Genomic DNA, 13890 nt, shown 5'->3' with positions numbered 1-13890 from the left:
GGTCTATATATCACGGTGTCTCGGCCTTTAGGTCTATATATCACTGTGTCTCTGCCTTTAGGTCTATATATCACTGTGTCAAGGCCTTTAGGTCTATATATCACTGTGTCTCTGCCTTTAGGTCTATATATCACTGTGTCTCTACCTTTACGTCTATATATCACGGTGTCTCTACCTTTACGTCTATATATCACGGTGTCTCTGCCTTTAGGTCTATATATCACGGTGTCTCTACCTTTAGGTCTATATATCACGGTGTCTCTACCTTTACGTCTATATATCACTGTGTCTCTGCCTTTAGGTCTATATATCACGGTGTCTCAGCCTTTAGGTCTATATATCACTGTGTCAAGGCCTTTAGGTCTGTATATCACTGTGTCTCGGCCTTTAGGTCTATATATCACGGTGTCTCGACCTTTAGGTCTGTATATCACTGTGTCTCTGCCTTTAGGTCTGTATATCACGGTGTCTCTACCTTTAGGTCTATATATCACTGTGTCTCAGCCTTTAGGTCTGTATATCACTGTGTCAAGGCCTTTAGGTCTATATATCACTGTGTCAAGGCCTTTAGGTCTGTATATCACTGTGTCAAGGCCTTTAGGTCTATATATCACTGTGTCAAGGCCTTTAGGTCTATATATCACTGTGTCTCTGCCTATAGGTCTATATATCACGGTGTCTAGGCCTTTAGGTCTATATATCACGGTGTCAAGTCCTTTAGGTCTATATATCACTGTGTCTCTACCTTTAGGTCTATATATCACTGTGTCAAGGCCTTTAGGTCTATATATCACTGTGTCTCTGTCTTTAGGTCTATATATCACTGTGTCAAGGCCTTTAGGTCTATATATCACTGTGTCAAGGCCTTTAGGTCTATATATCACTGTGTCAAGGCCTTTAGGTCTATATATCACTGTGTCTCTGCCTTTAGGTCTATATATCACTGTGTCTCTACCTTTAGGTCTATATATCACTGTGTCAAGGCCTTTAGGTCTATATATCACTGTGTCAAGGCCTTTAGGTCTATATATCACTGTGTCAAGGCCTTTAGGTCTATATATCACTGTGTCAAGGCCTTTAGGTCTATATATCACTGTGTCAAGGCCTTTAGGTCTATATATCACGGTGTCTCGGCCTTTAGGTCTATATATCACTGTGTCAAGGCCTTTAGGTCTATATATCACTGTGTCTCTGCCTATAGGTCTATATATCACGGTGTCTAGGCCTTTAGGTCTATATATCACGGTGTCTCGGGCTTTAGGTCTATATATCACTGTGTCAAGGCCTTTAGGTCTATATATCACTGTGTCTCTGCCTATAGGTCTATATATCACGGTGTCTAGACCTTTAGGTCTATATATCACGGTGTCTCGGGCTTTAGGTCTATATATCACTGTGTCAAGGCCTTTAGGTCTGTATATCACTGTGTCTCTGCCTATAGGTCTATATATCACGGTGTCTAGGCCTTTAGGTCTATATATCACGGTGTCTCGGGCTTTAGGTCTATATATCACTGTGTCAAGGCCTTTAGGTCTATATATCACTGTGTCTCTGCCTTTAGGTCTATATATCACTGTGTCAAGGCCTTTAGGTCTGTATATCACTGTGTCAAGGCCTTTAGGTCTATATATCACTGTGTCAAGGCCTTTAGGTCTATATATCACTGTGTCAAGGCCTTTAGGTCTATATATCACGGTGTCTCGGCCTTTAGGTCTATATATCACTGTGTCAAGGCCTTTAGGTCTATATATCACTGTGTCTCTGCCTATAGGTCTATATATCACGGTGTCTAGGCCTTTAGGTCTATATATCACGGTGTCTCGGGCTTTAGGTCTATATATCACTGTGTCAAGGCCTTTAGGTCTATATATCACTGTGTCTCTGCCTTTAGGTCTATATATCACTGTGTCAAGGCCTTTAGGTCTGTATATCACTGTGTCAAGGCCTTTAGGTCTGTATATCACTGTGTCAAGGCATTTAGGTCTATATATCACGGTGTCTCTACCTTTAGGTCTATATATCATTGTGTCAAGGCCTTTAGGTCTATATATCACCGTGTCAAGAACTTTAGGTCTATATATCACTGTGTCAAGGCCTTTAGGTCTATATATCACTGTGTCAAGGCCTTTAGGTCTATATATCACCGTGTCAGAACTTTAGGTCTATATATCATTGTGTCAAGGCCTTTAGGTCTATATATCACTGTGTCAAGAACTTTAGGTCTATATATCACTGTGTCAAGGCCTTTAGGTCTATATATCACTGTGTCAAGGCCTTTAGGTCTATATATCACTGTGTCAAGGCCTTTAGGTCTATATATCACTGTGTCAAGGCCTTTAGGTCTATATATCACTGTGTCAAGGCCTTTAGGTCTATATATCACTGTGTCTCTGCCTTTAGGTCTATATATCACAGTGTCAAGACCTTTAGGTCTATATATCACTGTGTCAAGACCTTTAGGTCTATATATCACTGTGTCTCTGCCTTTAGGTCTATATATCACGGTGTCTCAGCCTTTAGGTCTATATATCACAGTGTCAAGGCCTTTAGGTCTGTATATCACTGTGTCAAGGCCTTTAGGTCTATATATCACTGTGTCTCTGCCTTTAGGTCTATATATCACTGTGTCTCTGCCTTTAGGTCTATATATCACAGTGTCAAGACCTTTAGGTCTATATATCACGGTGTCTCAGCCTTTAGGTCTATATATCACAGTGTCAAGGCCTTTAGGTCTATATATCACGGTGTCTCTACCTTTAGGTCTATATATCACGGTGTCTCGGCCTTTAGGTCTATATATCACGGTGTCAAGGCCTTTAGGTCTATATATCACTGTGTCTAGGCCTTTAGGTCTATATATCACGGTGTCTCGGGCTTTAGGTCTATATATCACTGTGTCAAGACCTTTAGGTCTATATATCACTGTGTCTCTGCCTTTAGGTCTATATATCACTGTGTCAAGGCCTTTAGGTCTATATATCACGGTGTCAAGTCCTTTAGGTCTGTATATCACTGTGTCAAGGCCTTTAGGTCTATATATCACTGTGTCTCTACCTTTAGGTCTATATATCACTGTGTCAAGGCCTTTAGGTCTATATATCACTGTGTCAAGGCCTGTAGGTCTATATATCACTGTGTCAAGGCCTTTAGGTCTATATATCACGGTGTCAAGGCCTTTAGGTCTATATATCACTGTGTCTCTGCCTTTAGGTCTATATATCACTGTGTCAAGGCCTTTAGGTCTATATATCACTGTGTCTCGGCCTTTAGGTCTATATATCACTGTGTCTCTACCTTTAGGTCTATATATCACTGTGTCAAGGCCTTTAGGTCTATATATCACTGTGTCAAGGCCTTTAGGTCTATATATCACTGTGTCAAGGCCTTTAGGTCTATATATCACTGTGTCAAGGCCTTTAGGTCTATATATCACTGTGTCAAGGCCTTTAGGTCTATATATCACTGTGTCAAGGCCTTTAGGTCTATATATCACTGTGTCAAGGCCTTTAGGTCTATATATCACTGTGTCTCGGCCTTTAGGTCTATATATCACGGTGTCTAGGCCTTTAGGTCTATATATCACGGTGTCTCGGGCTTTAGGTCTATATATCACTGTGTCAAGGCCTTTAGGTCTATATATCACTGTGTCTCTGCCTTTAGGTCTATATATCACTGTGTCAAGGCCTTTAGGTCTGTATATCACTGTGTCAAGGCCTTTAGGTCTATATATCACGGTGTCTCTACCTTTAGGTCTATATATCATTGTGTCAAGGCCTTTAGGTCTATATATCACTGTGTCAAGAACTTTAGGTCTATATATCACTGTGTCTCTGCCTTTAGGTCTATATATCACTGTGTCAAGGCCTTTAGGTCTATATATCACTGTGTCAAGGCCTTTAGGTCTATATATCACTGTGTCAAGGCCTTTAGGTCTATATATCACTGTGTCAAGTCCTTTAGGTCTATATATCACTGTGTCTCTGCCTTTAGGTCTGTATATCACTGTGTCTCTGCCTTTAGGTCTATATATCACTGTGTCAAGGCCTTTAGGTCTATATATCACAGTGTCAAGACCTTTAGGTCTATATATCACTGTGTCAAGGCCTTTAGGTCTATATATCACTGTGTCTCGGCCTTTAGGTCTATATATCACTGTGTCTCAGCCTTTAGGTCTATATATCACTGTGTCAAGGCCTTTAGGTCTATATATCACTGTGTCTCAGCCTTTAGGTCTATATATCACGGTGTCTCGGCCTTTAGGTCTATATATCACGGTGTCTCTACCTTTAGGTCTATATATCACGGTGTCTCTACCTTTACGTCTATATATCACGGTGTCTCTACCTTTACGTCTATATATCACGGTGTCTCAGCCTTTAGGTCTATATATCACGGTGTCTCTACCTTTAGGTCTGTATATCACTGTGTCTCTGCCTTTAGGTCTATATATCACTGTGTCAAGGCCTTTAGGTCTGTATATCACTGTGTCTCTGCCTTTAGGTCTATATATCACTGTGTCAAGGCCTTTAGGTCTATATATCACGGTGTCTCTACCTTTAGGTCTATATATCATTGTGTCAAGGCCTTTAGGTCTATATATCACCGTGTCAAGAACTTTAGGTCTATATATCACTGTGTCAAGGCCTTTAGGTCTATATATCACTGTGTCAAGGCCTTTAGGTCTATATATCACTGTGTCAAGGCCTTTAGGTCTATATATCACTGTGTCTCTGCCTTTAGGTCTATATATCACTGTGTCAAGGCCTTTAGGTCTATATATCACTGTGTCAAGGCCTTTAGGTCTATATATCACTGTGTCTCTGCCTTTAGGTCTATATATCACTGTGTCAAGGCCTTTAGGTCTATATATCACTGTGTCAAGGCCTTTAGGTCTATATATCACTGTGTCAAGGCCTTTAGGTCTATATATCACTGTGTCAAGGCCTTTAGGTCTATATATCACTGTGTCAAGGCCTTTAGGTCTATATATCACTGTGTCAAGGCCTTTAGGTCTATATATCACTGTGTCAAGGCCTTTAGGTCTATATATCACTGTGTCTCTGCCTTTAGGTCTATATATCACTGTGTCAAGGCCTTTAGGTCTATATATCACTGTGTCAAGGCCTTTAGGTCTATATATCACTGTGTCAAGGCCTTTAGGTCTATATATCACTGTGTCAAGGCCTTTAGGTCTATATATCACGGTGTCTCAGCCTTTAGGTCTATATATCACAGTGTCAAGGCCTTTAGGTCTGTACATCACTGTGTCAAGGCCTTTAGGTCTATATATCACGGTGTCTCTACCTTTAGGTCTATATATCACGGTGTCTCGGCCTTTAGGTCTATATATCACGGTGTCTCTACCTTTAGGTCTATATATCACTGTGTCTCGGCCTTTAGGTCTATATATCACTGTGTCAAGGCCTTTAGGTCTATATATCACTGTGTCTCTGCCTTTAGGTCTGTATATCACTGTGTCAAGGACTTTAGGTCTATATATCACCGTGTCAAGAACTTTAGGTCTATATATCACTGTGTCAAGGCCTTTAGGTCTATATATCACTGTGTCAAGGCCTTTAGGTCTATATATCACTGTGTCAAGGCCTTTAGGTCTATATATCACTGTGTCACTGCCTTTAGGTCTATATATCACTGTGTCAAGGCCTTTAGGTCTATATATCACTGTGTCAAGGCCTTTAGGTCTATATATCACTGTGTCAAGGCCTTTAGGTCTATATATCACTGTGTCTCTGCCTTTAGGTCTATATATCACAGTGTCAAGACCTTTAGGTCTGTATATCACTGTGTCTCAGCCTTTAGGTCTATATATCACTGTGTCTCAGCCTTTAGGTCTATATATCACTGTGTCAAGGCCTTTAGGTCTATATATCACGGTGTCTCAGCCTTTAGGTCTATATATCACAGTGTCAAGGCCTTTAGGTCTGTACATCACTGTGTCAAGGCCTTTAGGTCTATATATCACGGTGTCTCGGCCTTTAGGTCTATATATCACTGTGTCAAGGCCTTTAGGTCTATATATCACTGTGTCAAGGCCTTTAGGTCTATATATCACGGTGTCTCGGCCTTTACGTCTATATATCACTGTGTCTCGGCCTTTAGGTCTATATATCACTGTGTCAAGGCCTTTAGGTCTGTATATCACTGTGTCTCTGCCTTTAGGTCTATATATCACTGTGTCTCTGCCTTTAGGTATGTATATCACTGTGTCTCTACCTTTAGGTCTATATATCACTGTGTCTCAGCCTTTAGGTCTATATATCACTGTGTCTCAGCCTTTAGGTCTATATATCACTGTGTCAAGGCCTTTAGGTCTATATATCACGGTGTCTCGGCCTTTAGGTCTATATATCACTGTGTCAAGGCCTTTAGGTCTATATATCACTGTGTCTCTGCCTATAGGTCTATATATCACTGTGTCTCTGCCTTTAGGTCTATATATCACTGTGTCAAGGCCTTTAGGTCTGTATATCACTGTGTCAAGGCCTTTAGGTCTATATATCACGGTGTCTCGGGCTTTAGGTCTATATATCACTGTGTCAAGGCCTTTAGGTCTATATATCACTGTGTCTCTGCCTTTAGGTCTATATATCACTGTGTCAAGGCCTTTAGGTCGGTATATCACTGTGTCAAGGCCTTTAGGTCTATATATCACGGTGTCTCTACCTTTAGGTCTATATATCATTGTGTCAAGGCCTTTAGGTCTATATATCACTGTGTCAAGGCCTTTAGGTCTATATATCACTGTGTCAAGGCCTTTAGGTCTATATATCACTGTGTCAAGGCCTTTAGGTCTATATATCACTGTGTCTAGGCCTTTAGGTCTGTATATCACTGTGTCTCGGCCTTTAGGTCTATATATCACTGTGTCAAGGCCTTTAGGTCTATATATCACTGTGTCTCTGCCTTTAGGTCTATATATCACTGTGTCTCTGCCTTTAGGTCTATATATCACTGTGTCTCTGCCTTTAGGTCTATATATCACTGTGTCTCTGCCTTTAGGTCTATATATCACGGTGTCTAGGCCTTTAGGTCTATATATCACGGTGTCTCGGGCTTTAGGTCTATATATCACTGTGTCAAGGCCTTTAGGTCTGTATATCACTGTGTCAAGGCCTTTAGGTCTATATATCACGGTGTCTCTACCTTTAGGTCTATATATCATTGTGTCAAGGCCTTTAGGTCTATATATCACTGTGTCAAGACCTTTAGGTCTATATATCACTGTGTCTCTGCCTTTAGGTCTATATATCACTGTGTCAAGGCCTTTAGGTCTATATATCACTGTGTCAAGGCCTTTAGGTCTGTATATCACTGTGTCTCGGCCTTTAGGTCTATATATCACTGTGTCAAGGCCTTTAGGTCTATATATCACTGTGTCTCTGCCTATAGGTCTATATATCACTGTGTCTCTGCCTTTAGGTCTATATATCACTGTGTCTCAGCCTTTAGGTCTATATATCACGGTGTCTAGGCCTTTAGGTCTATATATCACGGTGTCTCGGGCTTTAGGTCTATATATCACTGTGTCAAGGCCTTTAGGTCTATATATCACTGTGTCTCTGCCTTTAGGTCTATATATCACTGTGTCAAGGCCTTTAGGTCTGTATATCACTGTGTCAAGGCCTTTAGGTCTATATATCACGGTGTCTCTACCTTTAGGTCTATATATCATTGTGTCAAGGCCTTTAGGTCTATATATCACTGTGTCAAGACCTTTAGGTCTATATATCACTGTGTCTCTGCCTTTAGGTCTATATATCACTGTGTCAAGGCCTTTAGGTCTATATATCACTGTGTCAAGGCCTTTAGGTCTGTATATCACTGTGTCAAGGCCTTTAGGTCTATATATCACAGTGTCTCGGCCTTTAGGTCTATATATCACTGTGTCAAGGCCTTTAGGTCTGTATATCACTGTGTCTCTACCTTTAGGTCTATATATCACTGTGTCTCGGCCTTTAGGTCTATATATCACGGTGTCTCTACCTTTAGGTCTATATATCACTGTGTCAAGGCCTTTAGGTCTGTATATCACTGTGTCAAGGCCTTTAGGTCTATATATCACTGTGTCAAGACCTTTAGGTCTATATATCATTGTGTCAAGGCCTTTAGGTCTATATATCACTGTGTCAAGACCTTTAGGTCTATATATCACTGTGTCTCTGCCTTTAGGTCTATATATCACTGTGTCAAGGCCTTTAGGTCTATATATCACTGTGTCAAGGCCTTTAGGTCTGTATATCACTGTGTCAAGGCCTTTAGGTCTATATATCACGGTGTCTCTACCTTTAGGTCTATATATCACTGTGTCAAGGCCTTTAGGTCTGTATATCACTGTGTCAAGGCCTTTAGGTCTATATATCACTGTGTCAAGGCCTTTAGGTCTATATATCACTGTGTCTCTGCCTATAGGTCTATATATCACTGTGTCTCTGCCTTATATTTACACTCTGTCTATTCTGAACTCCGAACTCATATTTACACTCCGTCTACTCTGAACTCATATTTACACTCCTCCTACTCTGAACTCATATTTACACTCCTCCTACTCTGAACTCATATTTACACTCCGTCTACTCTGAACTCATATTTACACTCCGTCTACTCTGAACTCATATTTACACTCCGTCTACTCTGAACTCATATTTACACTCTGTCTACTCTGAACTCATATTTACACACCTCCTACTCTGAACTCATATTTACACTCCGTCTACTCTGAACTCATATTTACACTCCGTCTACTCTAAACTCATATTTACACTCCTCCTACTCTGAACTCATATTTACACTCCGTCTACTCTGAACTCATATTTACACTCTGTCTACTCTAAACTCTGAACTCATATTTACACTCCGTCAACTCTGAACTCATATTTACACTCCGTCTACTCTGAACTCTGAACTCATATTTACACTCCGTCTACTCTGAACTCATTAGGCTATTTACACTCCTCCTACTCTGAACTCATATTTACACTCCGTCTACTCTGAACTCATATTTACACTCCGTCTACTCTGAACTCATATTTACACTCTGTCTACTCTGAACTCATATTTACACTCCGTCTACTCTGAACTCATATTTACACTCCGTCTACTCTGAACTCATATTTACACTCCGTCTACTCTAAACTCTGAACTCATATTTACACTCCGTCAACTCTGAACTCATATTTACACTCCGTCTACTCTGAACTCATATTTACACTCCGTCAACTCTGAACTCATATTTACACTCTGTCTACTCTGAACTCATATTTACACTCCGTCTACTCTAAACTCTGAACTCATATTTACACTCCGTCAACTCTGAACTCATATTTACACTCCGTCTACTCTGAACTCTGAACTCATATTTACACTCCGTCTACTCTGAACTCATTAGGCTATTTACACTCCTCCTACTCTGAACTCATATTTACACTCCGTCTACTCTGAACTCTGAACTCATATTTACACTCCGTCTACTCTGAACTCATTAGGCTATTTACACTCCTCCTACTCTGAACTCATATTTACACTCCGTCTACTCTGAACTCTGAACTCATATTTACAGTCTACTCTGAACTCATTATTTACACTTCTACTCTGAACTCATATTTACACTCTGTCTAAACTCTGAATAAAAAACTCTGAACTCAGATTACACTCCGTCTCTGAACTCTGAACTCATTGACTCCGTCTACTCTGAACTCCCATATTTACATCACTCTGAACTCAATTTACACTCCTCCACTCTGAACTCATATTTACAAGGTCTACTCTGAACTCATATTTACACTCCTCCTACTCTGAACTCATATTTACACTCCTCCTACTCTGAACTCATATTTACACTCCTCCTACTCTGAACTCTATTTACACCCCATCTACTCTGAACTCATATTTACACTCCATCAACTCTGAACTCTATTTACTCTCCGTCTACTCTGAACTCATATTTACACTCTGTCTACTCTGAACTCATATTTACACTCCTCATACTCTGAACTCATATTTACACTCCGTCTCTCTGAACTCATATTTACACTCTGTGTCTCTAAACTCATATTTACACTCCGTCAACTCTGAACTCATATTTACTCTGTCTACTCTAAACTCTGAACTCATCTTTACACTCTCAACTCTGAACTCATATTTACACCGTCTAAACTCTGAACTCATTAGCCTATTTACACTCCTCCTACTCTGAACTCATATTTACACTCCGTCTACTCTGAACTCTGAACTCATATTTACACTCCGTCTACTCTGAACTCATATTTACACTCCTCATACTCTGAACTCATATTTACACTCCTCCTACTCTGAACTCATATTTACACTCCGTCTACTCTGAACTCATATTTACACTCCTCCTACTCTGAACTCATATTTACACTCCTCCTACTCTGAACTCATATTTACACTCCTCCTACTCTGAACTCATATTTACACCCCGTCTACTCTGAACTCATATTTACACTCCGTCAACTCTGAACTCATATTTACACTCCGTCTACTCTGAACTCATATTTACACTCTGTCTACTCTGAACTCATATTTACACTCCTCATACTCTGAACTCATATTTACACTCCGTCTACTCTGAACTCATATTTACACTCCGTCTACTCTAAACTCATATTTACACTCCGTCAACTCTGAACTCATATTTACACTCCGTCTACTCTAAACTCTGAACTCATATTTACACTCCGTCAACTCTGAACTCATATTTACACCGTCTACTCTGAACTCATTAGGCTATTTACACTCCTCCTACTCTGAACTCATATTTACACTCCGTCTACTCTGAACTCATTAGGCTATTTACACTCTATTTACAGTCGTTGAAAAAGTACCAGATTGTCACAGTTCGGTAAAAGGAAAGATACCTTCATAGAAAATGACTCAAGTAAAAGTTAAAATCACCCAGTAAAATACTACTTATGTAAAAGTCTAAAAGTATTTGGTTTTAAATATAATAAACCCTTGTTCAAGATTCATAGAAATGAATATACTGCATGATAAAAAATAAATAAGATTAATGATATTTAATTGAGCCCCCATCATTAAAAGGTAAATCCAGGATGATGACAAGGTTAGATGAGTAATCACACAATCTTTTCAGCGGCATCATTGATAGACTAGCATCGTTGTGTTAAAACAAGCTAGATTCACTTCTCATGAATCAGTCTGAGTCAGAGGGACGGCCAGATGAGGGATCAGCTCTCTCTGTATTCCTGTTCTGTCTCTCTGGCAAACTCTCTGTCCCTCCCTCTCTCTCTCTCTCTCTCTGTTCTCTCTGTCTCTCTCTCCTCCTCTGGCTCACCTTGTCCCTCATAGACTGGGTTCTGTTCTCTCTGTCTCTCTCCCTGGTCTCTCTCTCTGTCTCCTCTCTAGACTGGGTTCTCTCTCCTGTTCCTCCCTCTCTCACCTTGTCCCTCTGTCTCTTCTGTTTGTTCCTCTGGCAAACCTCTGTCCCTCTCTCTCTCTCTCTCTGGGTTCTGTTTCTCTGTCTGTATCTTTCCTCCCTGGCGTAACCTTCTCCTCTCTCTCTCTGGGTTCTGTTTCTCTCTCCCTTCTCTCTCTCCTCTCTCTGTATCTTTCTGTATCCTTGTCCCCGTCTCTCTGTCTCTCTGGGTCTCTGTCTTCTCTGTTCTCTCTCTCTCTCTCTCTCTGTCTCTCTCTCTCTCTCTCTCTCTCTCTCTCTCTCTCTCTCTCTCTCTGTGTGAAAGTGCACTAGTCAACAGATGACTCAACTCCCAACCAGTACAGGCATATCATAGAGATGATGTCATCCCTATGTACCTGTGTGGGAAATAGACATCATGTCATCCCTATGTACTTGTATGGGACATTGAGATTCTGTTTCCTGTTCCTCCCTGGCTAACCTTCTCCCCGACAGAGACTGGGTTCTGTTTCCTGTTCCTCCCTGGCAAACCTTGTCCCCGACAGAGACTGGGTTCTGTTTCCTGTTCCTCCCTGGCAAACCTTGTCCCCGACAGAGACTGGGTTCTGTTTCCTGTTCTTCCCTGGTTAACCTTCTCCCCGACAGAGACTGGGTTCTGTGACAGAGACTGGGTTCTGTTTCCTGTTCCTCCCTGGCTAACCTTGTCCCCGACAGAAACTGGGTTCTGTTTCCTGTTCCTCCCTGGCTCACCTTGTCCCCGACAGAGACTGGGTTCTGTTTCCTGTTCCTCCCTGGCAAACCTTGTCCCCGACAGAGACTGGGTTCTGTTTCCTGTTCCTCCCTGGCTCACCTTGTCCCTGACATAGACTGGGTTCTGTTTCCTGTTCCTCCCTGGCAAACCTTGTCCCCGACAGAGACTGGGTTCTGTTTCCTGTTCCTCCCTGGCTCACCTTGTCCCCGACATAGACTGGGTTCTGTTCCCTGTTCTTCCCTGGCTAACCTTGTCCCCGACATAGACTGGGTTCTGTTTCCTGTTCCTCCTGGCAAACCTTGTCCCCGACAGAGACTGGGTTCTGTTTCCTGTTCCTCCCTGGCTCACCTTGTCCCCGACAGAGACTGGGTTCTGTTTCCTGTTCCTCCCTGGCAAACCTTGTCCCCGACAGAGACTGGGTTCTGTTTCCTGTTCTTCCCTGGTTAACCTTCTCCCCGACAGAGACTGGGTTCTGTGACAGAGACTGGGTTCTGTTTCCTGTTCCTCCCTGGCTAACCTTGTCCCCCAGAAATGGGTTCTGTTTCCTGTTCCTCCTGGCTCACCTTGTGGCTGACAGAGACTGGGTCCCTGTTTCCTGTTCCTCCCTGGCAAACCTTGTCCCAGACAGAGACTGGGTTCTGTTTCCTGTTCCTCCATCTAGCTGGAAAGCCTTGTCCCTGACATAGACTGGGTTCTGTTTCCAATGTTCCTCCCTGGCAAACCTTGTCCCGACAGAGACTGGGTTCTGTTTCCTGTTCCTCCCTGGCTCACCTTGTCCCAACATAGACTGGGTTCTGTTCCCTTCTTCCCTGGCTAACCTTGTGACATAGACTGTTCTGTTTCAATGTTCCACCCTGGCAAACCTTGTCCCGACAGAGACTGGGTTCTGTTTCCAGTTCCTCCCTGGCTCACCTTGTCCCCGACAGAGACTGGGTTCTGTTTCCTGTTCCTCCCTGGCAAACCTTGTCCCCGACAGAGACTGGGTTCTGTTTCCTGTTCTTCCCTGGTTAACCTTCTCCCCCGACAGAGACTGGGTTCTTGACAGAGCACTGTTCTGTTTAGTGTTCCTCCCTTCACCTTAGACAGAGACTGGGCCTGGTTGTTCCTCCCTGGCAAACCTTGTCCCCGACAGAGACTGGGTTCTGTTTCTGTTCCTCCCTGGCTCACCTTGTCCCTGCATAGACTGGGTTCTGTTTCCTGTTCCACCCTGGCAAACCTTGTCCATGACAGAGACTGGGTTAAAAAAATGTTCCTCCCTGGCTCACCTTGTCCCTGACATAGACTGGATTCTGTTCCCTGTTCTTCCCTGGACCTGCCCGGACATAGACTGGTTCTTTTCCGATGACTGGCAAACCTTGTCCCCACAGAGACTGGGTTCTGTTTCCTGTTCTCTGGCTCACCGTGTCCCCCGACAGAGACTGCTGGTTCTGTTTCCTGTTCCTCCCTGGCAAACCTTGTCCCCGACAGAGACTGGGTTCTGTTTCCTGTTCTTCCCTGGTTAACCTTCTCCCCGACAGAGACTGGGTTCTGTGACAGAGACTGGGTTCTGTTTCCTGTTCCTCCCTGGCTAACCTTGTCCCCGACAAAGAATACCACCTTTCCAACAAGTCAGTTTGTCAAATGTCTGCCCTGCTAGAGCTGCCCCCGGTCAACTGTAAGTGCTGTTATTGCGAAGTGGAAACGTCTATGGGTCAACAGCGACCCAGCCGTGAAGCTGTAGGTC

Source organism: Oncorhynchus keta, chromosome 9 (assembly GCF_023373465.1).
Source record: "Oncorhynchus keta strain PuntledgeMale-10-30-2019 chromosome 9, Oket_V2, whole genome shotgun sequence".
Taxonomy (NCBI): Eukaryota; Metazoa; Chordata; class Actinopteri; order Salmoniformes; family Salmonidae; genus Oncorhynchus; species Oncorhynchus keta.
Note: the sequence above shows the minus strand (reverse complement) of the source record.